This window comes from Phyllobates terribilis, unplaced genomic scaffold (assembly GCF_046119375.1).
Source record: "Phyllobates terribilis strain yellow unplaced genomic scaffold, ASM4611937v1 Scaffold_5__5_contigs__length_657084704, whole genome shotgun sequence".
NCBI lineage: Eukaryota > Metazoa > Chordata > Amphibia > Anura > Dendrobatidae > Phyllobates > Phyllobates terribilis.
This window is the reverse complement of record NW_027362765.1, coordinates 441,519,203-441,545,998: the sequence shown is the minus strand read 5'-3', so window position 1 is coordinate 441,545,998 and position 26,796 is coordinate 441,519,203. Positions and strand designations below refer to the sequence as shown.

General features: G+C 44.0%; 1 protein-coding gene across 2 annotated transcripts in view; it reads left to right on the top strand.

Moving 5' to 3' along the window:
• The first annotated feature begins 20,082 nt into the window (after positions 1-20,082).
• SFXN3 (sideroflexin 3) overlaps positions 20,083-26,796 on the top strand; it is a 42,242-nt gene continuing 35,528 nt past the window's right edge. Inside the window, exon 1 of one of the 2 annotated variants that reach the window (XM_073685291.1) lies at positions 20,083-20,216. The gene's annotated coding sequence lies outside the window, so the exon portion shown is untranslated. Of the gene's footprint in view, positions 20,217-20,238; positions 20,503-26,796 lie in introns of those variants that run through there. The other variant, XM_073685292.1, reaches the window with a different exon arrangement.

The following is a 26,796-nucleotide window of genomic DNA, read 5'->3' as shown; positions in this document are numbered from 1 at the left end:
TTATGTTTTTTTTTTTTATCAAAATAATGTTAACTAAGCACCCTATGTTATTTCCATGCACTATTTCTATTTATTTACTGCAGGGTATTTGCTAATTTTGTTTTTATCTTAGGTTTTGTCTGTTTAGTGGCCAGTGTGAACATGTGCCTACACACTGCATGCACACCAACCTATATTCCAGTTCCTTTCTTTCGGTTTTGCTTAAAATCCAGACCATATAAAGCACTTGGTGTTCTTAAACACATGACATGTGACTAAACGACACTCAGATTTTACGTTTGTTAACATAACAGCAATAACTTGGTTAGAAATTGACAGAGTTGAGCCAACGTGTACAAAAGGGGAAAGACAAGTTCAGGGTTATGAAAAATCTTATACTTAACCATTTCCATTTCTGAATTATGAAGATTTTCCATGGGCAACAGTAACCTACTTTGAGAAAATAGGGGTTCGACTCCTCGGACCAGTCTAGTCGGTCAGCAGAGATAAAAGGTTCTTTCATTGTACCTAACATTGGTGTTCATAGGTGCCTGGTCCTGTGTATAAAGCTTCATGCAGACATCCAATTTTTTTCACATATGTGAAAAAAGGACCAATTTTCATCAGTGTTTTGGCTCAGATTTTCATCATTGTTTGGTCAGTGTGTCAATTTCTTACCACCAGAGTTTTATCAGTGATTTTTTCAAATGCAAAAAAAAAGAAAAAATGCAAAGCTTCTCTCCTACCCATTACAACGATAAAACCAGACAGCACACAAACAGGACATGCATGGCATCCATGATTTTGACAGACCAATTGATGTGTATGGGTGATTTTGTTCTGTGACTCGTATCAAAAATGGACGTTTCCGTGATTTTTTTGAAAACATAAGGTCCACAAAAAAAACAGACGTGTGAACAGCTCCATAATATGTAATGGGTACGTGTTCTATCATGGATAGAGCATGTACATGAAAAACAAGCTCCTGTATGAGGCCTAATATTGCAACTTTGCCTCATTCAAGTCCCAATCCCCTGCTTAGACATAAATAAATATATCTTTGGAGAGTGTTATCCATTAGATAGAAAAGATAAAAACTGAGCTTTTAGTTATCTAAGAAGATGATGACAAATAGCAAGCTTTCAGGGTTTTATCCTAGCCTTTTAGGTCTCTTTAGCCGGGTCTGGTGTGGAGACCTAAGGAGTCTGGAACACTTGCTATTTGTCATCAACCGCTGAGGACTCACAGTTTGTAACTTTTCTGCTCATAAAGTGCCTGCAGTCACCACTAGAGGGAGTTTAGGAGGTTTTGGTCCATTGCTATTCAGGCAATTAGGAGCTCTGTATCAGAAATATGTAGCTTGGCCTGCTATAAAGATCGTTTATCAGCACAGAATTTGAATCTATAAATGCCAAGAAGTTAAAACATTGACATTATAGAATCTTGGAAAATTCTCTTTCATAACAATAATAGGCAAAATACACAAATAAAATAAATACCTGTAGTGCCCCCATAATGACAGCTACAGACCCCATAGGAGGGACAGACCTCACAGCAATGAGAGTAATAGAATTTAAAGGAACACCACATTTAGAAATGAATGATTAACTCTAATGATTAAACTAGAATTTTAGTTGCCCTTGCTGTTTTTTTTTTTCTGCTGTAAGAGGGTGGGCAATGAGTCATTCCGCTCCTCATGAAGACGTCGTGGAAAAAGTGAGCTGAAAGTTATTATGTTTGGTTATTATATCTGAATATATTATAAAAAGTATTTTATCTCTGTTTGTGTCAGATCCCTGCAGTGTTAACTGCAAGGCCAGCCCCTGGGGCGAAGACTAAAAAGGGCCCTATAGGGGTAACTGTGGGAAGGTTTGAGGGCGATAGGAAGTAAGTAGGCAGTGTTGGAAAGGTGAAAGGGAGAAGACAGGTTTACCAGTGGTGGAACTACAAGGCTCAGCATGAAAAGGAACTAGTTACAGAGTCACAAACAGTATTAATATCTAAAATGTATCTGTCGCATAAATGACCCAAAAGGAAACCAAAGGATTTTAATAGCTAAAGAAGCCTCCCATTAACTTTTTTTTCGGCTAAATCTGTGTATATGTGCATGTTGTGTGTTAATATACTCACCTACTGCCGCCTTCTCCAGGATCCAGCACCGTTCTTCTCATCGTCTGAGTAACGTCAGAGCTTTGCAGTCTCTCCAGTTCCCACTGCTCTCTGTGTGACCCAGAAGTGGCTTTTACAATGTAAGTCTGTAGAGCACCAACACAAGGATCCAAAGACTTACATTGTAAGGGAAGGTGCAAGACTATCATATGTTCTCCATCAGGGAAAAAACTCTGATTATGCTAATCACACTCTGATCAGAGTGAGATCTGTTTTCTTGGATTTGTAGAAAAAAAAATGTCTCCATTCTGTCAGTTTGTGAAAATTGGACTGTAATCGGATGTCATCCAAGAACCTCAGAATTGGGTTGATAAGGTTGTGCCGCGTAAAAAGGACAGGATCAACCTGGCCGCATGGACGTGTGCCAGACACTGAAGCGATCGATGAACTAAGCGAGAATCAACTATCTTAGCTATTTGGAATTCCAAATTTCCTTCCACAATGGCCGGAGATGGCAGTAGCGGTGATGGTACAGAGGACGCAACATATTTTTTGAGTAGAGACTGATGAAACACATTATGGATCCTAAAGGTGGATGGCAAAGCAGGGTGGAATGCTACGGGAATGACAACGGCCACAATCTTATAAGGACCGATGAACCTGGGACCCAGTTTCCAAGAGGGAACTTTCAAATTAATGTTCCTTGAGGACAACCACACCAAGTCACCAACACACAGATCAAGTCACCACGCACCTCCGATCAGCCACACTCATATTTGGACCCCATCTTCCTCAAGCTATCAAAAACCCCTTGCCACACAGACGTAATTGAAGATGAAAACCGTTCTTCTGGTGTTCCTGAAGAACAATTTCTATTAAATGAGCTGAACTGAGGATGAAACCCATATGCCCCGAAGAACGGGGACTTACCAGTAGATTCATGACAACGATTATTCACAGCGAATTCAGCTAGAACTAAGTAAGTAACCCAATGATCCTGATTTGCAGACCCCAAACACCTAAGATAAGTATCAAGATCCTGGTTAACTTGTTCAGTTTGCCCATTAGACTGTGGGTGAAATGCTGACGACAACGACAGATGGATCCCCAAACAAGTGCAAAATGCCCTCTAAAATTTGGAAATAAACTACACCCCCCGATCAGAAACAACACCAGTAGGGATCCTATGTAAATTTATGATCTCTCTGATGAAAATCTGCGCCAAAGTCTTGGCGTTAGGTAAAGCGGGTAGCACAGTGACATGTGACATCTTACTGAATCTGTCCACCACCAAAATTACAGTATTATCGGCCGACACAGGTAGATCAGTGATAAAATCAACCAATAAATGGTCTACTGGGAATCGCCAATGGTGGAAGAGACCCAGACGGACGAGTATGAGAGGTCTTAGAATGCGCACAGACTCTGCAGGTGGCCACATACTCCCGAACATCCTGATGAACCCCTGACCCCCAAATGGGCCGAGTAAGGAGACCTGTGGTGGCTTTATTACCGGGATGTCCGGCCAAGACCAAATCATGATGTTCACTAAGTGATCTGATTTAGTTAGCAATGTCTAGGCAGGGGTGTAACCCCCATCTTTCTTCTTTTCGAAGAAAAACCTTGCAGCAACGCGTATGAGGATGGTCTATTATTATCCTTTGCCAAACTTTCTGTGATATATTCCTTCCTGGCCTGTCTCTTTGGACCAGAGATATTATAAAGTCTGCTCTTAGGCAGCTTGGCCCCAGGAACAAGATTAACGGCGCAATCATAAGGACGATGGCGAGGGAGTTCTTGACACCCCTGCTCCGAGAACACATCTCCAAAGTCAGACAGGTATTTAGGCACAGACTGGGTATCCACCCTAACCAGCCTGGTGCCAAAACAGTGTCCTTGACAATACTCGCTCCACTTTGCCACCTCCCGAGTCTCTCAATCTACCACAGGGTTGTGCAGTGTGAGCCAAGGTAGTCCCAGAACCACAGGAGAGTCCCAGAACCTCTACCACATCACAGTCAATACATTCTGAGTGTATGGCCCCTAGAACTCCCCGCATATATATTTACATATATGTATATATACATACCTCCCCGCAACCCGGGCTCCTTAGTTTTTCGGCCGCTGTTTGCGGTGAGGTAGGGAAGGACAACAACCCATGAAATGACCCTTCCACCAACAGCAAAAACATACTCCCCCCCTTTACGCCAAACTCCAGTTTGATTCACAGAACGAGTCGCCCCACCCAACTGCATGGGCTCCTCAGATGATTCAGACCAGGGTTCCCTTGTCCCTGGACCTCCCACATATTGGGGTGACTCTTTATGTCTCTGGCAAAGACGGCGATCCACCCGGATAGCCAGAGACATAGTCGCTTCAAGAGAAACTGGAATCTCATACAAGGCAAGGGCATCCTTCACGCGTATCAATAGCCCTTGACAAAACTGGCTACGGAGTGTGTGGTCATTCCACTTAGTGTCAGTGGACCACCTCCGAAATTCAGAGCAATACTCCTCCACCGGCTGGTCTCCCTGCTGAAGCTGACGTAGCGTGGACTCAGTCAGGAAGATGCAATTGGGGTCGTCGTATATATGAGCCAGCACTAGAAAAAATTCCTCCACGTCAGGAGAGAAAATGCCCATGCTTAGGGGTCAACCTGAAGGAGAGAGATTACTATCCTCACCCGTTGCTCCTCAGTTCCTGAGGAGATAGGATGTAACCTGAAGTACAGCTTGCAGGCCTTCCTGAAGACAACAAGCATGTCACGCCCCCCCCCAGAGAACCTGTCAGGCAAAGCGATCATGGGCTCCACTGGGGGTTGCCTGGGAGTCACGGTCCCCAATCCTGATGTGTTAGGGTGCTGCAATTCCACCTCCAGACTGAGGTGCTGCAGTTGTCCAATCAGAGCTGTGATAGGATCCATAATGGATCAGAAAACGGTTTCGGCCAGAGTTACTGTCATGACTCTGTTGTCGGGTATGCCGGGACCAGGGCTCCTTCCCTGTTCCTAACTCTAGGGGCACCCTAGTTGGACCTGTTCCCCGGATTACTTCTGAAGATGAAGACGCAGGGGCCATGTACCTTGTCTGAGCTCCTCAATCCGCCCTTAGTCTATTCCCTCCCCCACCGAGGGAAGAGGGGAGTAGTAGTGTATCACAAAACACCAACCAGACTAACAAGGTAATACAAACAGGGATAAAGGAAAATACCAATCATACAAATATATGCACACAAACAACAGAAGATAACACCGGGTAGTGGAGGATGGGGCAAAACCAAAGTAGGAGAAGGAGAAGATTAACACACAACCAAAACCACGTAACAGTCTGAGCTAAATCCACCAAACGCCTTCTCAAACAACAACAAACCACAAACTCCTAACCATGCAGCAATGAAGCTAGCTCTGGCAATGACTGCTAGCTAGAGTCCAGAATATATAGGAGAGAGGAGTGGTTAACAGTGAACAGCTGGGAGCATTAAGGCAGGTAAGCTTCCAGGAGCTCACGGCTAAGCAGATTAACCCCTGCACTGCTAAAAGAAACCTGAGCCGTTTAATATAAAGGTGAAAGGCTTCTGGTCAGTGCAGGACTAGGAGGAATCAGATGCTGCAGTCTTCCGGCTCCACTCTGTTGCAGTAAACCCGTGACTCCGATGTCTTCCACAGACCCATAGACATGAATGGGCGAGTGCCATCTGATTCTTGAAGGTAAATCATGCATGCTGTAATTTTTTTCTCAGACCGGTAGTACGAGGTAAAAATCAGACATGTGCACAGCCTCATTGAATAACATTGGTGCTAAGCGATGCCCCTGGTACTGAGTCAATTCCCCTCTTTTTGTCACAGCTCTTCGTGTGAGCCCCAGAAGCTGAAATGTGGACACAGTAGTCATTAACATGGTATCACAAGCCCCAATCACAAATACCCTGAGCACCTTCCAACAGAGGATTATACAGACACCGGAATTTTGGATTGAATAGGCCACAATGTTTTTTGATGAGGTTACCCAATAAATAACTGACATGAATAAATATCAATCAAACTTTAATCAATAAATAGTTAAAATAACCAAACCATGGACCAATCACCAAGTCCACCTATCATAATTGGGCGACATAACCCACTTTCAACAAACATCGTGATAAAAGAAAGGAAAACTTATGAAAGGGAGGGTGGGCACTGACCTTCTTCTTCTTTCTTCAGACTAACAGAAAACAGTCTGAAGGAGTGGAACAATCAGAGGAAAAAAACACGTCACCACTTCTGTATTTTTCACCCACTCCTGGTTTTGGCGGTAAAAATGTAATTATTCTTTCTTCACCGCCCAATAATATAAATTTCTGTGATGCACATGTGGTGTCAATATACTCACTGCACCCTTAAAATAATTAATTGTGAAGTGTAGTTTATAAAATTATGTCACTTATGGGGGGGTTTCTGCTGTTCTGGCACCTCAGGGGCTCCGCCAATGTGACATTGCACCCTCAAACCATTCCAGCAAAATCTGAACTCCAATATGGTGCTTCTTCCCTTCTGATCTTTGCACAGTGTCTCAAAAGTAGTTTCCGACCACATTTGGGGTATCGGTGTACTCAGGAGAAATTGTACAACAAATTGTATAGTGCAATTTCTCCTGTTACCCTTGTGAAAATAAAAAAATTGGGGCTAAAAGAACACCTTTTGTGGGAAAAAATGTGATATTTTTATTTTCAAAGCTCAACTTTATAAACTTCTGTGAAGCACCTGGCGGTTTAAGGTGCTCACCACGCATCTAGATACAGTACAGACCAAAAGTTTGGACACACCTTCTCATTTAAAGATTTTTCTGTATTTTCATGACTATGAAAATTGTACATTCACACTGACGGCATCAAAACTATGAATTAACACATGCGGAAAAAATTGTGAAACAACTGAAAATATGTTTTATATTCTAGGTTATTCAGAGTAGCCACCTTTTGCTTTGATGACTGCTTTGCACACTCTTGGCATTCTCTTGATGAGCTTCAAGAGGTAGTCACCGGAAATGGTTTTCACTTCACAGGTGTGCCTGTCAGGTTTAATAAGTGGGATTTCTTGCCTTATAAATGGGGTTGGGACCATCAGTTGTGTTGAGCAGAAGTCAGGTGGATACACAGCAGATAGTCCTACTGAATAGACTGTTAGAATTTGTATTATGGCAAGAAAAAAGCAGCTAAGTAAAGAAAAACGAGTGGCCATCGAAATGAAGGTCAGTCAGTCCGAAAAATTGGGAAAACTTTGAAAGTGTCCCCAAGTGCAGTTGCAAAAACCATCAAGCGTTACAAAGAAACTGGCTCACATGAGGACCGCCCCAGGAAAGGAAGACCAAGAGTCACCTCTGCTTCTGAGGATAAGTTTATCCGAGTCACCAGCCTCAGAAATCGCAGGTTAACAGCAGCTCAGATTAGAGACCAGGTCAATGCCACACAGAGTTCTAGCAGCAGACACATCTCTTCAACAACTGTTAAGAGGAGACTTTGTGCAGCAGGCCTTCATGGTAAAATAGCTGCTAGGAAACCACTGCTAAGGACAGGCAACAAGCAGAAGAGACTTGTTTTGGCTAAAGAACACAAGGAATGGACATTAAACCAGTGGGAATCTGTGCTTTGGTCTGATGAGTCCAAATTTGAGATTTTTGGTTCCAACCATCGTGTCTTTGTGCGACGCAGAAAAGGTGAACGGATGGACTCTACATGCCTGGTTCTCACCGTGAAGCATGGAGGAGAAGGATTGATGGTGTGGGGGTGCTTTGCTGGTGACACTGTTGGGGATTTATTCAAAATTGAAGGCATACTGAACCAGCATGGCTACCACAGCATCTTGCAGCGGCATGCTATTCCATCCGGTTTGAGTTTAGTTGGACCATCATTTATTTTTCAACAGGACAATTACCCCAAACACACCTCCAGGTTGTGTAAGGGCTATTTGACCAAGAAGGAGAGTGATGGGGTGCTACGCCAGATGACCTGGCCTCCACAGTCACCAGACCTGAACCCAATCGAGATGGTTTGGGGTGAGCTGGACCGCACAGTGAAGGCAAAAGGGCCAACAAGTGCTAAGCATCTCTGGGAACTCCTTCAAGATTGTTGGAAGACCATTTCCGGTGACTTCCTCTTGAAGCTCATTAAGAGAATGCCAAGAGTGTGCAAAGCGGTCATCAAAGCAAAAGGTGGCTACTTTGAAGAACCTAGAATATAAGACTTATTTTCAGTTGTTTCACACTTTTTTTTTAAGTATATAATTCCACATGTGTTAATTCATAGTTTTGATGCCTTCAGTGTGAATGTACAATTTTCCTAGTCATGAAAATACAGAAAAATCTTTAAATGAGAAGGTGTGTCCAAACTTTTGGTCTGCACTGTGCATTCCTTGAGAGGTCTAGTTTCCAAAATGGGTTCACTTGTGGGGGGTTTCCACTGTTTAGGCACATCACAGGCTCTCCAAACGCGACATGGCGTCCGCTAATGATTCCAGCAAATTTTGAGTTCAAAAAGTCAAATGGCGCTTCTTCCCTTCGGAGACCTGCCATGCACCCAAACAGTAGTTTTCCTCCACATATTGGGTACCGTTGTATTCAGGAACAATTGCACTACAAATTTTATGGTCCCTTTTCTTCTGTTACCCTTGTGAAAGTGCAAAATTTTGAGGCTAAAAGACCATTTTTGTGGGAAAAATTTGATTTTTTTTATTTTCACGGCTCTACGTTATAAACTTCTGTGAAGCCCCCTTGGGTTCAATGTGCTCACCACACATCTAGATACATTCCTTGAGGGGTCTAGTTTCCAAAATGGAATCACTTGTGGTGGGTTTCCACTGTTTATCCACATCAAAGGCTCTCCAAACGCGACATGGCTTCTGCCAAATGATTCCAGCCACTTTTGCATTCAAAAAGTCAAAGGTGCTCCTTCCCTTCCGAGCCCTGCTGTGTGCCCAAACAGTAGTTTTCCACCACATATAGGGTATTGGCGTGTTCAGGAGCAATTGCACAACAAATTTTAGGGTCCATTTTCTCCTGTTACCCTTGTAAAAATAAAAAAATTTGGGTCTAAAGTAAAATTTTTGTAAAAAAAGTTAAATGTTACTTTTTTCCTTCCACATTGCTTTAGTTCCTGTGAAGCACCTGAAGGGTTAATAAACTGTGGTTTTGAGCACCTTGAGGGGTGCGGTTTTTAGAATGGTGCCATTTGGGGTATTTTCTGTCATATTGGCCCCTCAAAGTCACTTTAAATATGATGTGGTCTCTAAAAAAATGGTTTTGTAAATTTTGTTGGAAAAATGAGAACTCGCTGGTGAAATTTTAACCCGTCTAACTTCCTAACAAAAAAAAATGTTTTCAATAATTGTGCTGATGTAAAGTAGACATGTGGGAAATGTTATTTATTAACTATTTTGTGTAACATAACTCTCTGGATCAAGGGCATACAAATAAAAATTTTGAAAATTGCTAAATTTTTTACATTTTTGCCAAATTTCCTATTCATTCACAAATAAACGCAAATCATATCGAACAAATTTTACCACTATCATGAAGTACAATATGTCACGAAAAAACTGTCTCAGAATCACTGGAATACATTGAAGCGTTGAAAAGTTATTATTACCACATAAAGTGACACTGGTCAGAATTGTAGGGTGAAGGGGTTAAACAGTATAGAACAAGTGTACAAATCAGAAAGACACGATCCACCTGCAGAAACATATTAGTAAGGCCGCGTTCACACATTCAGTATTCGGTCAGTATTTTATATCAGTATTTATAAGTCAAAACCAGGAGAGAAACAATCAAAGAAAATTATAATAGAAACACGTCAACACTTCCGCATTTTTCACCCACTCCTGTTTTTTTGCTTATAAATACTGAGGTAAAAAAACTCACCAAATACACTGAATAATACCACCATACACTGACTGAATAATACCACTATACACTGAATCATATTCATATATACGATGACTGAATAATATCAACACACTGAATAATACCACCATACACTGATTGAATAATACCACCATAAACTGACTAAATAATATCACCATACACTGACTGGATAATACCACCATACACTGAATAATACCACCATACACTGACTGAATAATACCACCAATATATGTAAAAAAGAATCTGGCTCTCCAAAATCAAAGAAAATCTAGAATTTTATTTAGTACAATCCAGAAAATCCAACGCTGTGCATATAAATGTAATGCTGTGCATATAAATGTGACGTTTCAATCAGTCAGACCTTTCTGAAACATGCACAAAGTGTCTGGAGTGAGAGGAGTTGCAATAGGCACAAAGCGCAATGGTAATGTACTAAGTTGCTGCAAGAATGATGCCCTAGTCAGTATTAGGATAGACATAATTTTCTTCAAAGAATGACATATAGCAATTTGCATACGGTGGGGGGCACATTGGAAAATAAAATATAAAAGGTGTTAGGACCTGCTCAAGTACAACGGCTAAAGGTGATAGAATTGAGTTGTTGCCAGCGACAATAGGCCACCCCCACCCCAGTGGATTATCAAGTCTTTTATGTATCTTTGGCAATACATAAAAGACTGAGACTATGGGATCTTTCTTTTCTAGAGACTCATGTTTTTTTTGTCAATTGTTTGTATAAGTAAATGTTGCACCCCAGGAGTCCGGTTGCCACAGTGGCATTGCCTCCGTCACAAGGGGTGATGCCATGTCTGGAAGCAAGAAGGCGCTCCCTAATCAGGTATACTAGCATACAACACTTTCCTGGCTCCAGACCAGCAAGGGGAGCCCCTCTCCTTAGCAACTGGAATCTGGGGACGGGGTTAGTTAGAGTTAATTGAGAGGAGTTGAAGACAGGTCAGCGACGAGGAAGGACCTGGGGAGTGGAGCTGTAAGCCAGCTCACCCCAGAGGGAATCGCAGAAGAACTGGACTACGGAGTCCGAGCTTGTGGGGCACTGAAGGCCCAGCAGCAGAAACTGGAGGGCAGGAGACTGCAGGTCTCCTGGCCCCATCAGACGCCCGGCAACACAGCAGCACCATAGGGCCCAGCACCGCCACGTGGGAGCAACACATAAGGAAGGCCCGAGCTGCCTGCCATACGGGTGAGGAACAGACGTTTTACTCAGGGACAAGGGCCGCAGCATAGCTATAAGCAGCAGGGCCAAAGAAATTAGCGCAGATGGAAGGCCTACAACTTCACCTGGCGAGGTGAATTCACAACTTGCTTCCAGGCCGCCCGGACCTCTAATACCAGCTAGTACCCGTGCCCCGGTCTGCCTAGCCACCACAAGTAAAGATAAGAGGAAACCGCCATTAAGTTGTGGACTGGTCATTATCTGCACCATCACCTGCACACAGCACCAACAACATCTACGCTACAGAATCACTATATCCTGCCCTGGGGCTAAGCTCTGCCTGTGGAGAGCTGAACCAACTCTGCTGTGTTATCATCAGCTCCAGAGGATCTGCACCGCAGCGGCGGCTCCATATAGCCGCATACCACAGGTGGCGTCACGAACATTATATATAAAAACTTTATTCCTTTCATTTTATTCCCCTTTTATTGACCGCCCTGGGTCACGGACCAGGTCACTGCCACCGTGACATCCCCCAGCACCGAGAGGCCCGCCTATCGAGTACCCCATGGCCCAGGGGGTGCGCCATAAATGTTGGTCAATAACTGATTTCATTTTTGATCTTATAGAGGCCGTAGGATTATCGGGGAGGATACAGTAAACCTCTTTGTTGGATATTTGGGAAATAACCTCTCCCATATACATATCTTTATACATGATGACTGTAGCACTGCCTTTATCGGCTGGTTTTATGATTAAACTCTTTTTGTCTATTAGCGATTTTAGTGCTAACTTAAACCCTAGTAGTCATATTAGATTGAGAGTGGAATATGCCCCTTTTTAACCTCCCTTCGAAAACCTGCAATGTCCCTGTCCAAAAGTGCTATAAAGGTTTCGACTGGGGGGCTATTCTCTGGTGGCATAAATGAGCTTTTAGGACTTAGGCCCAAATTAGTAAGATTAATAGCAGTCTGGGTGGTGTTACCAGTACAATTAGATTGTACAGTAGATGTAATTGTGGTGGAGAACTGGGTTTTTAGTCTGAGGTTCTGATAGAGCCTTTGGAAGTCCAGTTCTAACTGAAACATATTACATTTGTAGGTGGGGCAGAAAGATAGTCCCCTTTGTAGGAGGGTCAATTGATCAGAGGATAAGGGCATAATTTATACCTGTGATCTTGTTGTCATGGAGCCTCTGGTTATCCCTGTAACACTGTCCCCCCCGACGCGTCCACCTCTTTTGAATGGTTGTCGTTGGTGTCCTAAAAAAGGAGAGGAAGATGGGTGGTTTCTCCTGGAACTGGCCGCAGCCTCCATTGTCCAAGTCTGAATGGGAAGTATCTGAGGAAGAGTGATGATATCGACATGATGATGCCTGAATAGAGAAATCTTGCCATTTATAAATACGGTTGTTAATGTAGTCCTCCGTGTCACGGATGAATTTTGAACGCTTCTTCTTTTGTGCTTCCTGGAGGTGCTCCTGAAGATTGTGTTGTACCTTAGCCTTGATAGCTGTGAAATCTTCTGAGGAGGAGGTTGAGGACAGCTGGGCTTCAATTGTATTGACCTTTTCTTAAGTAGATGAAATTGATTTCTGAAGACGATCCAGTGTGAGGGTCATCAGGTTGAATTAATACTTGTTTAAGATGTGTTCAAAGGTACTGAAGAATTCCTGGTTCTCCTTGAAATCGTTGGTTACAGATTTATTCTTAGACCCCTGGAGATGCATTGTACTCGTAAATATTCTGCAATAGTTGCACAGTATAATTCTAAATTCACAAGATGTCTAGATTCACGTTCATAGTCTCTAGACTTAAGCTTATGAGTCGGTATATGTAAGAAGTCATTCGGGATGGTGACTTGCCTGATGGTGTCTGCTGACTCTGTTGTTGAATATGAGAAGGTCTCACTGGTCATCTCGTCTTAACGCTGTGCATATAAATGTAATACTGGCGCCATTATTGCAGTGGCTTAGTATTACCATTGCGCTTTGTGCCTATTGCAACTCCTCTCACTCTGGCCACTTTTGTGCATATTTCAGAAAGGTCTGGTTGACCGAAAGATTTATATGCACTGCGTTACATTTATCTGCACAGCGTTAGATTTTCTGGATTGTACTAAATAAAATTCAAGATTTTTTGGGATTTTGGAATGCTAGATTCTTTGCTACACATATTACAGGTTTGAACCCTATCTGAGCACCTGCCGGATTCTGGAGTTCTGTACGTCTCTGTACTCTATCCTGAATAATACCACCATACACTGACTTAATAATATCATCGTACACTTTCTGAATAATACAATCATACACTGAATAATACCATCATACATTGATAGGATAATTCCACCATACACTGACTGAATAATACCATCATACACTTGTGGCGCCCTGCTACGCACAGGTGCCACAGAACCCAGAAGGGTGCATGGATGGACTTCTCCACAAGAGGCCCTCATTACATACAAACACCTCCACCCTTCCACCTCATACCAGCAGAGGGAGCCCGTTAGGGATATATATATATATGGAGGGTGGAGCTAGGCAGTTAGTCAGTCTCTCAGTGAGTTAAGCTAGAGAGAGTGTGCTGGCACTTAGACCAGTGAAGAGGCAGCACGCTGGCTGCTGTGTTTAGGCGAGCCAAGGCCTACAGCACGAGTTGAAGCCTAGTGAGGGCCCTGAGTGTGGCCAAAGGCGAGAGGAGAGGAGAAGTAACAAGGGGGCAGGGGAGCGTACCAGGCTCACCCCGAACTATACACCGGACCCCGGGTCTGCGCCTACAGGGTCCCTTTATACCCAGTAGGCACCACCGGATACCTGGAGGACTACAAGTCCCAGGTTGACCAACGCTGACTACCGTACCAGGGCTAGGAGTCACGGAGGCCCCAGCGTCCAGGGAGAGTGATCTCCAAGAGAAGGCCCTACCACCAGGTCAGCAGGTGCAAGAAAGAGACAGTAATTAAGCCAGGCCTAGCTCCAGGCAGGTCAGAAGCTTAGCAAGTGGAATGTCTATTTCTTACACATTCCTCACATGTAATAAAGCTGTCAAACAATTGCAAATCATGCACACGGGTGCGATTCAACCATATCACCGAGCAGCTGTAAATACTCGGAGCTCGGCCCGAGCATACTCGGACAGAACATACTCGCTCAACCCTAGATAAAACTATCATACGCTAACTGAATAATACCACCATACACTGATTGAATAATACCACCATACACTGACTGGATGATACCACCATACACTGACTGGATAATACCACCATACACTGAATAATACCACCATACACTGTCAGGATAATACCACCATACACTGGCAGGATAATACCACGATATATTGACTGAATAATACCATCATACACTGATTGAATAATATTATCGTACACTGACTTAATAATACCATGATACACTGACTTAATAATATCATCATACACTTTCTGAATAATACCATCATACACTGAATAATACCATTATACATTGATAGGATAATTCCACCATACACTGACTGAATAACACCATCATACACTGACTGGATAATACCACCATACACTGAATAATACCACCATACACTGACTGGATAATACCACCATACACTGACAGGATAATACCACCATACATTGACTGAATAATACCATCATACACTGATTGAATAATATCATCATACACTGACTTAATAATATCATCATACACTGACTTAATAATACCATCATACACTGACTTAATGATATCATCATACACTTTCTGAATAATACCATCATACACTGAATAATTCCACCATACACTGACTGAATAATACCATCATACACTGACTGGATAATACCACCATACACTGAATAATAACACCATACACTTACTGGATAATACCACCATAAACTGAAAAATACCACCATACACTGAATAATACCATCATACACTGACTGGATAATACCACCATACACTGACTGAATAATACCACCATACAGTGACTGAATAATACCACCATACACTGACTGGATAATACCACCATACATAGACTGGATAACACCACCATACACTGACTGGGTAATACCACTATAAACTGAATAATACCACCATACACTGACTGGATAATACCACTATAAACTGAAAAATACCACCATACACTGACTGAAAAATACCACCATACACTGACTGGATAATACCATCATACAATGACTGGATAATACCACCATACACTGAATAATACCAAAATACACTGACTAGATAATACCACCATACACTGAATAATTCCACCATACACTGACTGCATAATACCACCATAAACTGAAAAATACCACCATACACTGACTGGATGATACCATCATACAATGACTGGATAATACCACCATACACTGACTGGATAATACCACCATACACTGACTGGATAATACCACCATACACTGGATAATACCACCATACACTGACTGGATAATACCACCATACACTGAATAATACCACCATACACTGACTGGATAATACCACCATAAACTGAAAAATACCACCATACACTGACTGTATAATATCACCATACACTGACTGGATAATACCACCATACACTGGATAATACCACCATACACTGACTGGATAATACCACCATACACTGACTGGATAATACCACCATACACTGGATAATACCACCATACACTGGATAATACCACCATACACTGAATAATACCACCATACACTGACTGGATAATACCACCATACACTGACAGGATAATACCACCATACATTGACTGAATAATACCATCATACACTGATTGAATAATATCATCATACACTGACTTAATAATATCATCATACACTGACTTAATAATACCATCATACACTGACTTAATGATATCATCATACACTTTCTGAATAATACCATCATACACTGAATAATTCCACCATACACTGACTGAATAATATCATCATACACTGACTGGATAATACCACCATACACTGAATAATACCACCATACACTTACTGGATAATACCACCATAAACTGAAAAATACCACCATACACTGAATAATACCATCATACACTGACTGGATAATACCACCATACACTGAATAATACCATCATACACTGACTGGATAATACCACCATACACTGACTGGATAATACCACCATACACTGGATAATACCACCATACACTGACTGGATAATACCACCATACACTGAATAATACCACCATACACTGACTGGATAATACCACCATACACTGACTGGATAATACCACCATACACTGGATAATACCACCATACACTGACTGGATAATACCACCATACACTGACTGGATAATACCACCATACACTGAATAATACCACCATACACTGACTGGATAATACCACCATACACTGGATAATACCACCATACACTGACTGGATAATACCACCATACACTGGATAATACCACCATACACTAACTGGATAATACCATCATACACTGACTGGATAATACCACCATACACTGACTGGATAATACCACCATACACTGGATAATACCACCATACACTGACTGGATAATACCACCATACACTGGATAATACCACCATACACTGACTGGATAATACCACCATACACTGAATAATACCACCATACACTGACTGGATAATACCACCATACACTGGACAATACCACCATACACTGACTGGATAATACCACCATACACTGACTGGATAATACCACCATACACTGACTGGATAATACCATCATACACTGACTGGATAATACCACCATACACTGACTGGATAATACCACCATACACTGGATAATACCACCATACACTGACAGGATAATACCACCATACATTGACTGAATAATACCATCATACACTGATTGAATAATATCATCATACACTGACTTAATAATATCATCATACACTGACTTAATAATACCATCATACACTGACTTAATGATATCATCATACACTTTCTGAATAATACCATCATACACTGAATAATTCCACCATACACTGACTGAATAATACCATCATACACTGACTGGATAATACCACCATACACTGAATAATAACACCATACACTTACTGGATAATACCACCATAAACTGAAAAATACCACCATACACTGAATAATACCATCATACACTGACTGGATAATACCACCATACACTGAATAATACCATCATACACTGACTGGATAATACCACCATACACTGACTGAATAATACCACCATACAGTGACTGAATAATACCACCATACACTGACTGGATAATACCACCATACATAGACTGGATAACACCACCATACACTGACTGGATAATACCACTATAAACTGAAAAATACCACCATACACTGACTGAAAAATACCACCATACACTGACTGGATAATACCATCATACAATGACTGGATAATACCACCATACACTGAATAATACCAAAATACACTGACTAGATAATACCACCATACACTGAATAATTCCACCATACACTGACTGCATAATACCACCATAAACTGAAAAATACCACCATACACTGACTGGATGATACCATCATACAATGACTGGATAATACCACCATACACTGACTGGATAATACCACCATACACTGAATAATACCACCATACACGGACTGGATAATACCACCATACACTGAATAATACCACCATACACTGACTGGATAATACCACCATACACTGACTGGATAATACCACCATAAACTGAAAAATACCACCATACACTGACTGTATAATATCACCATACACTGACTGGATAATACCACCATACACTGGATAATACCACCATACAATGACTGGATAATACCACCATACACTGAATAATACCACCATACACTGACTGGATAATACCACCATAAACTGAAAAATACCACCATACACTGACTGTATAATATCACCATACACTGACTGGATAATACCACCATACACTGGATAATACCACCATACACTGACTGGATAATACCACCATACACTGGATAATACCACCATACACTGGATAATACCACCATACACTGAATAATACCACCATACACTGACTGGATAATACCACCATACACTGGATAATACCACCATACATTGACTGAATAATACCATCATACACTGATTGAATAATATCATCATACACTGACTTAATAATATCATCATACACTGACTTAATAATACCATCATACACTGACTTAATGATATCATCATACACTTTCTGAATAATACCATCATACACTGAATAATTCCACCATACACTGACTGAATAATACCATCATACACTGACTGGATAATACCACCATACACTGAATAATACCACCATACACTTACTGGATAATACCACCATAAACTGAAAAATACCACCATACACTGAATAATACCATCATACACTGACTGGATAATACCACCATACACTGAATAATACCATCATACACTGACTGGATAATACCACCATACACTGACTGGATAATACCACCATACACTGGATAATACCACCATACACTGACTGGATAATACCACCATACACTGGATAATACCACCATACACTGGATAATACCACCATACACTGAATAATACCACCATACACTGACTGGATAATACCACCATACACTGGATAATACCACCATACATTGACTGAATAATACCATCATACACTGATTGAATAATATCATCATACACTGACTTAATAATATCATCATACACTGACTTAATAATACCATCATACACTGACTTAATGATATCATCATACACTTTCTGAATAATACCATCATACACTGAATAATTCCACCATACACTGACTGAATAATACCATCATACACTGACTGGATAATACCACCATACACTGAATAATACCACCATACACTTACTGGATAATACCACCATAAACTGAAAAATACCACCATACACTGAATAATACCATCATACACTGACTGGATAATACCACCATACACTGAATAATACCATCATACACTGACTGGATAATACCACCATACACTGACTGGATAATACCACCATACACTGGATAATACCACCATACACTGACTGGATAATACCACCATACACTGAATAATACCACCATACACTGACTGGATAATACCACCATACACTGACTGGATAATACCACCATACACTGGATAATACCACCATACACTGACTGGATAATACCACCATACACTGACTGGATAATACCACCATACACTGAATAATACCACCATACACTGACTGGATAATACCACCATACACTGGATAATACCACCATACACTGACTGGATAATACCACCATACACTGGATAATACCACCATACACTGACTGGATAATGCCACCATACACTGACTGGATGATACCACCATACACTGACTGGATGATACCACCATACACTGAATGGATAATACCACCATACACTGAATAATACCACCATACACTGACTGGATAATACCACCATACACTGGATAATACCACCATACACTGACTGGATAATACCACCATACACTGGATAATACCACCATACACTGACTGGATAATACCACCATACACTGACTGGATGATACCACCATACACTAATGTTACATATGATATGGCCACACCTGAGCTCACCTGACTTACTGGCAATGCGATAGATCCTGCAGGTCAATTTACGCTCATAAAATATCCGCAATGTAGATGAGGTTTGCTGAGAAGCTGGTGCTGATTTACATTGCAGATTTTCTGCAGGTAAATTTGTGTGGAAAATTAGCACCAAAAACGCAACCTTTGAACGTAGCCTTGATACTGTGTTTGCTCCGTTACATCTGACACATGCTTCTCTGCTACATCTTATCATTGTCACTGGCTGTCATGCTGTTGTGCAGCACAGGGGGAATGTTTTGCAGTTTCACGTGATACAATAGACTTCTTCACATGACGGCAGCAGTGACCGGCATCAGCCAGCTCCTTGTATGAGAGCAGCTATTCTTAGTCAGCCAACCCATGTGCCCCGCTCTCCACTCCCCCTGCTCTGCTGTGCATGACAGCCAAGCTCCCTCCCCTGTACTGTACAAGCCCATGATGTCACTGAGAGGGCGCTGCTATCACTGGATGCTGGGGAGCATTTGACTTCTGAGCAAGGACGTAGAAAGCGTAAGTGACTATACCCTCCTGTGCACATTGGGGGATTGCTGGAACAGAACAGTTAATATTCTGCAGAAATATTCCCATAAACTTCGCTGGTGGTTAGTGGCAGCAGCATTGTCTCTAAATAGCTGGCAGAGAAAGGGTTACAGTGCAGCAGCGCGGAGTATAGGAACGGGCAACAATGGGGCGAGTGGGCGATTAAAGCAATGTGTTATTACTGGCAAACCGGCACTGATCCTTCCCAGACACAGTGATTCCTAGGGGAGTTCTCAGCTGAGGATTAAGACGGGCAGTAAGTGATGAGCATTACCATCTGTACAAATAGGAAGGTGTGCATTTTCCATGGCATCTATCTACCTCTATCTATCTATCTATTAGGTATCTATTATCTATCTATATATTTTATTTATTTATTATGGACACTGTCCCCATTGGGGCTCACAATCTAGATTCCTTATCAGTATGTCTTTGGAGTGTGGGAGGAAACCGGAGAACCCGGAGGAAACCCACCCGAACACAGGGAGAACATACAAACTCCTTGCAGATGTTGTCTGTCTATTATCTATTAGGTATCTATTATCTATCTATCTGTATAGTATCTATTAGGTATCTATCTATCTATCTATCTATCTATCTATCTATCATCTATCTATCTATCATCTATCTACAGTGGCATGTAAAAGTTTGGACATCCCTGGTCAAAATTACTGTTATTGTGAACAGTTAAGCAAGTTGAAGAGGAAATGATCTCTACAAGGCCGAAAGTTAAAGATGACACATTTCTTTAGTATTTTAGGCCAAAAAATTATATATTTTCATCTTTTACATTTTAAAAATTACAAAAAGGAAAATGGGCTGATGCAAATGTTTGGGTCCCCTGCTTAGTTAGTACCTAGTAGTACCCCCTTTTGAAAGTATCACAGCTTGTAAACTCTTTTTGTAGCCAGACGAGAGTCTTTCAATTCTTGTTTGAGGGATTTTCACCCATTCTTACTTGGAAAATTCTTCCAGTTCTGTGAGATTCCTGGGCCGTCTTGCATGTTCTGCTATTTTGAGGTCTAGCCACAGATTTTCAATGATGTTCAGGTCAGGAGACTGTGAGGGCTATTGTAAACCATTCAGCTTGCGCATTTTGAGGTAGTTTATTGTGGATTTTGACGTGTGTTTAGAATCATTATCCATTTGTAGAAGCCATCCTCTTATCTACTTCAGCTTTTTTACAGATGGTGTTATGTTTGTATCAAGACTTTACTGAAATGTCATTGAAACCATTCTTCCTTCTACCCGTGAAATGTTCCTTGTGCCATTGGCTGCAACACAACCCCAAAGCATGATTGATCCACCCCCATGCTTAATGTTTAGCGAGATGCTCTTTTCCTGAAATTCTATGCCCTTTTTTCTCCACCCATACCATTGATCAGTGTGGCCAAAGAGTTCTATTTTAACCTCATCAGTCCACAGGACTTGTTTCCAAAATGCATCAGGATTGTTTAGATGTTCTTTTGCATACTTCTGACACTGAATTTTATGGTGAGGACGCAGGAGAGGTTTTCTTCTGATGACTCTTCCATGAAGGCCTTATTTGTGCAGGTATCTGAACAGTAGAACAATGTACCACAACTCCAGAGGCTGCTAAATCTTCCTGAAGGTCTTTTGCAGTAAAGCGGGGGTTCTGATTTGCCTCTCTAGCAATCCTACGAGCAGCTCTCACTGAAATTTTGCTTGGTCTTCCAGACCTTATCTTGACCTCCACTGTTCCTGATAACTGCCATTTCTTAATTACATTTCAAACTGAGGAAAGTGCAACTTGCAAACGCTTTGCTATCTTCTTTATAGCCTTCTCCTGCTTTGTGGGCCTCCACCATTTTCAGAGTGCTAGGCAGCTGCTTAGAAGAACCCATGGCTGCTGTTTTTTGGAACAAGGTTAGAGGAAGCTGAGTTTTTATAAAGCTGGGAAATCTGTATCACCTGGCCTTTCCTAACAATGATAATGAACAAGCCATAACCCTAACAGACTAATTTAGGTCTGAAACCTTGGTCAAAGTTATCTGAGCACGCAAATCTCCAAGGGTGCCCAGACTTTTGCATTGGCCTATTTTCCTTTTTGGAATTTTTAAGATGTAAATGATGAAAATATATTTTTTATTTTTTGCCTAAAACACAAAGGAAATGTGTCATCTGTAGCTTTAGGCCTTGTAGAGATCATTTCATCTTCAACTTGCTTAACTGTTCACAATAACAGTAATTTTGACCAGGGGTGCACAAACTTTTACATGCCACTCTATCTATCTATCTATCTATCTATCTATCTATCTATCTATCTATCTATCTATCTATCTATCTATTTCTAATTATTTGTCTATATTTATATATATATGCAACTATATATGATTCCTGTATGTATCTGTAGCACCCTGAGGATTCGGCTGCTACAGGGGTATTGCACCTCAACCCAGAGGTGTGGTATTCCACTCCCGGGTAAGGATGGAGTGTGGAACTGAGCTTAGTAGGCTGCATGCACTACATACATCCCATTTCCGGGGGACAGAACAACGGTACTCCCACCAGTATATGTGCAGGTACGACAGCGTCTGTCCCTGGCTGGAGTGGGAGGGGGGTGGAACATCCCAGAAGTGTAGGGGCAGATAGGGGGAGTAGTCTGGGTAAATGTAGGAGCTCATTGGGTGCTGGTCACCTGAGCTCACACATAGAGGGAGTATATAAGGTGGGCACCATCTTAGGACAGGGTCAGTCAGTCAGTCAGTTAGTGAGTCTGCGAGTCAGCAGTACTCCAGGAGAGGAGAAGGAAGAGGGACCCAGAGGCGCAGGACGAGAGGGGACCCCAAGATCCCGTATGAGAACTGATAAGGGTGAAGGGTCGGCAAAAGGGTACCGGATCCCAAGCTGGCAGAGGCCAAAGCACACCTTAGCCAGGAACCGGAGGTCGTGGGCAGGATCTGCCACGACCCTCACCAAATCCACCAGAATGGCACACCGAGCATAGGGTCAGGGAAGCCAGAGAAGGTTCAACCACCAAGAGACCCGAGGGAGCCGGACACAGGTGGATCCCTGGTGGGAACGGCCAGAAGAAGGGAGAGTCAGAAAGGAGCTCAGGACCATACTCAGGAATTGCCCGGGAGTTGGCCGAGTCCAGGACCTGGTGGACGCAGCACGGCTTGGGTGGTCACTGCTGTACAGAGTGACCCGAGCAACACCAGTGAGTAAAAACCCTGAACTGCATTTCATGCCTCTGAGTCTCCTTGCTGCACCTTCACAACCACCATCCTCCACGTCTGACCCCCTGAGGCTATACCCCTCCCGTTGGGGGTTATACTACCACAGCTGCACACACACCACCAGCCTCAGCGGACCATCCTGCAGCGGCGGCCTTTTGACCGCAAATCAACGGGTGGCGTAGTCGACACTAAAAACATCTACAAGGACTGCCGCACACTGAGTTTGACACCCTGGGCACGGACCGGGTCACAGCCACTCGGAGACTACAACCCCCATCTGATCCGGCTCCGGGTATCCCTAACAACATGGCCCAGGGGGCGCGTCAACTTTGGCGTAGTCGGCAGGATAACGTGCCCGCAACCACCGGGTACTGCGTGCCTGAAGAAAAGTTCATATTTACCGTAAAAAGAAGTCTCCCGCCGGTTCCAGAGGGTCCCCGTCATCGGACGCCATCTCGGATCAGTTCCCGCCATTTGCCCGTCATCTGCAGTCTTTTCCCGCCATCTGCAGTGTTTCCCGCCACTGGGAAGCGATTCCCGCCATCAGAAAAGATTTCCCGCCTTGGCAGAGCGGACGCCATTATGGGCGTGCCAAAGGATGGCAAGAGGCCACCTCCCATCGTGGGCCAGGACCGAAAATGGCGCCAAAAGTGGAAACCGCCCCCACCAGCAGTGACTGTGATGATTGATATGTCCATCAGCGTGAGAGAACTGCCCCTGGGACTGGCAATCACAAAGTTGCCCCAGGACCGCCCTCAGTATGGGCGTATACAGAACAAAAGAAAGAAGATGGGAGCAGCCTGGAGGAGTCTGGAGGGGAGTCGAGAGAGAACACACCCGGAGATGGAGGGAGAGTCAGGCAGCACCGACCCAGTGGTCAGGAGCCTGTTGCAGGTCGCCACTCCAGAAGGCCTGCTGGAGATCCTGGCGCAGCTCCCCGGAGATCGGGAGCGTGCACAGACCGCGCTGGAGGGCCTAGCACGAAGGATGGCCCGGGTGCAGCAGGAAACACTGGCGGAGTGGACCCGAGAGATGGCCCGGCAGGCCGGAGCCCGCCAGCGAAGCATGCCACCCGCAGCGAGGAGCAAGTCCACCTCTGAGGACGGCGAAGGATGGACGACGGCCGGAGACGACGCCGCGGAGGGAGCCGAAGAGATGAAGGCAGGTAATGGGGACGACAACATCCCGTGCCCAGAAGCCGTAAACCTGCCCCAGCTCCCCGTCGCAGAGCCCGAAGCCCCATTCACCGTTCCCGTAGCCGCTGCGTCATCGCTCCAAGCTAGGCCTCAAGCGGCCGGAGCCGCGGCCACGCCCCCTGTGACGTCACGGGCCTCAATTCTGAGCGCGGCCAAGCAGGAAGCGCCACCGGCCTGGTCGCAGGGCCGAGTACCCCCGGGCGCAGCAGTACCAACAGCGCCCTATACCACAGCCGAGCCACCGGCCTGGTCGCTGGGCCAAGTAACCCCGGGCGCCGCCGTCTTCACGGTGCCCTTCACCTTCAGGGTGCCCCAGGCCTGGTCGCAAGGCCTGGTGAACCCGGGCGCCGCTACCACCACCGCGCCCTCAACGTCCACAGCGCCACACCTGGGTGAAGACCTGTTTGCCCAGCAGACTTGCCCGGATGGGCAGCCCCCTGTGTGGCCACCGGAGTACCACCATCCCCGACTCCGGAAAGAAAGACCCCTGGATGAGCCCCTGATCCCGGCTCCGGCGCCCGCCAAGATCACCCCACTCTCGTTGGAGGAAGCTCAGTTCGAGTGGGACTTTACCGGTGAGGACCTGATGGGATTCACCGAGGAGACCCGGGCAGCCGCAGCCCAGCGTGCGGAGTGCTGCCGGCAACAGTTGGAGGTTTTTGCTAGAGAGCGACGAGAGAGGCGGGTCCGTGAGGAGCGGCTCCAAGTGAAGAGCGCCGAGCAGAAGAGCCGAGCCCGCAGAAACCCCCGTGCTGCCCACGGTCCCCGTGCCAGCGGGACTGTAATAAAATTCCAGTTGGAGCACGGGTGGGGTTTCATCCGGGACCACAAGACCCCCGGCGACGTCTTTGTCACCCGCAGAGACGTTGAAAGTCATCTGCCGGAGGGACACAGAGGTCGTGACCTATACCTGGGTGATGAGGTCACCTTCACCCGGCATCAGTGCGCCAAGGGCCCGTATGCCCTGCATGTGCATAGACTGACTGAGGAGGAGCTACGGGGTGAGGAGGATCAAGAGGACCCGGACGGGTCTAAAGATTACCCTCCATTACCCTCCGCCAAGAGCACACCGCCACTGATGAACTGTAAATAGAATATGTAAATAGTTACCCGTGTGGGTACAAAAACTGCTGCTACCAAAGTGTAGTCCCCGTCGGGACCAGCAAGTGAATACCCGTGTGTCCCTATCCCCTAACAGGCTGAGGACTGTGAACAGCCATTCCTGTTCCCCACTGGTCGAGGACTGAGAGCGGCCATACCTCCCCTTGTATATAGTTGCGCTTTTTAAGGCGCCCCCTACCGGTTTTATAGGAAACTGTTGTTTTTTCTACCAGAGACTGTGGCACTTACCTGGTCACAATTTGCACCGTGGCCGGAGGAACAAGAATGTTAATAATAAAAAGTTTTTATATGAAGAGTTTATTGCTGCTGATGATATATATAATGTTTATATGTTCTATATGTTTATGTTATGAAAAAAAAAAAAATTGTATGTTTTTGGATGTTTATTCTTTTACAGCCCGAGGACGTGCTGTGATTTACCAGGGGGGAATGTAGCACCCTGAGGATTCGGCTGCTACAGGGGTATTGCACCTCAACCCAGAGGTGTGGTATTCCACTCCCGCGTAAGGATGGAGTGTGGAACTGAGCTTAGTAGGCTGCTTGCACTACATACATCCCATTTCCGGGGGACAGAACAACGGTACTCCCACCAGTATATGTGCAGGTACGACAGCGTCTGTCCCTGGCTGGAGTGGGAGGGGGGTGGAACATCCCAGTAGTGTAGGGGCAGATAGGGGGAGTAGTCTGGGTAAATGTAGGAGCTCATTGGGTGCTGGTCACCTGAGCTCACACATAGAGGGAGTATATAAGGTGGGCACCATCTTAGGACAGGGTCAGTCAGTCAGTCAGTTAGTGAGTCTGCGAGTCAGCAGTACTCCAGGAGAGGAGAAGGAAGAGGGACCCAGAGGCGCAGGACAAGAGGGGACCCCAAGAGCCCGTATGAGAACTGATAAGGGTGAAGGGTCGGCAAAAGGGTACCGGATCCCAAGCTGGCAGAGGCCAAAGCACACCTTAGCCAGGAACCGGAGGTCGTGGGCAGGATCTGCCACGACCCTCACCAAATCCACCAGAATGGCACACCGAGCATAGGGT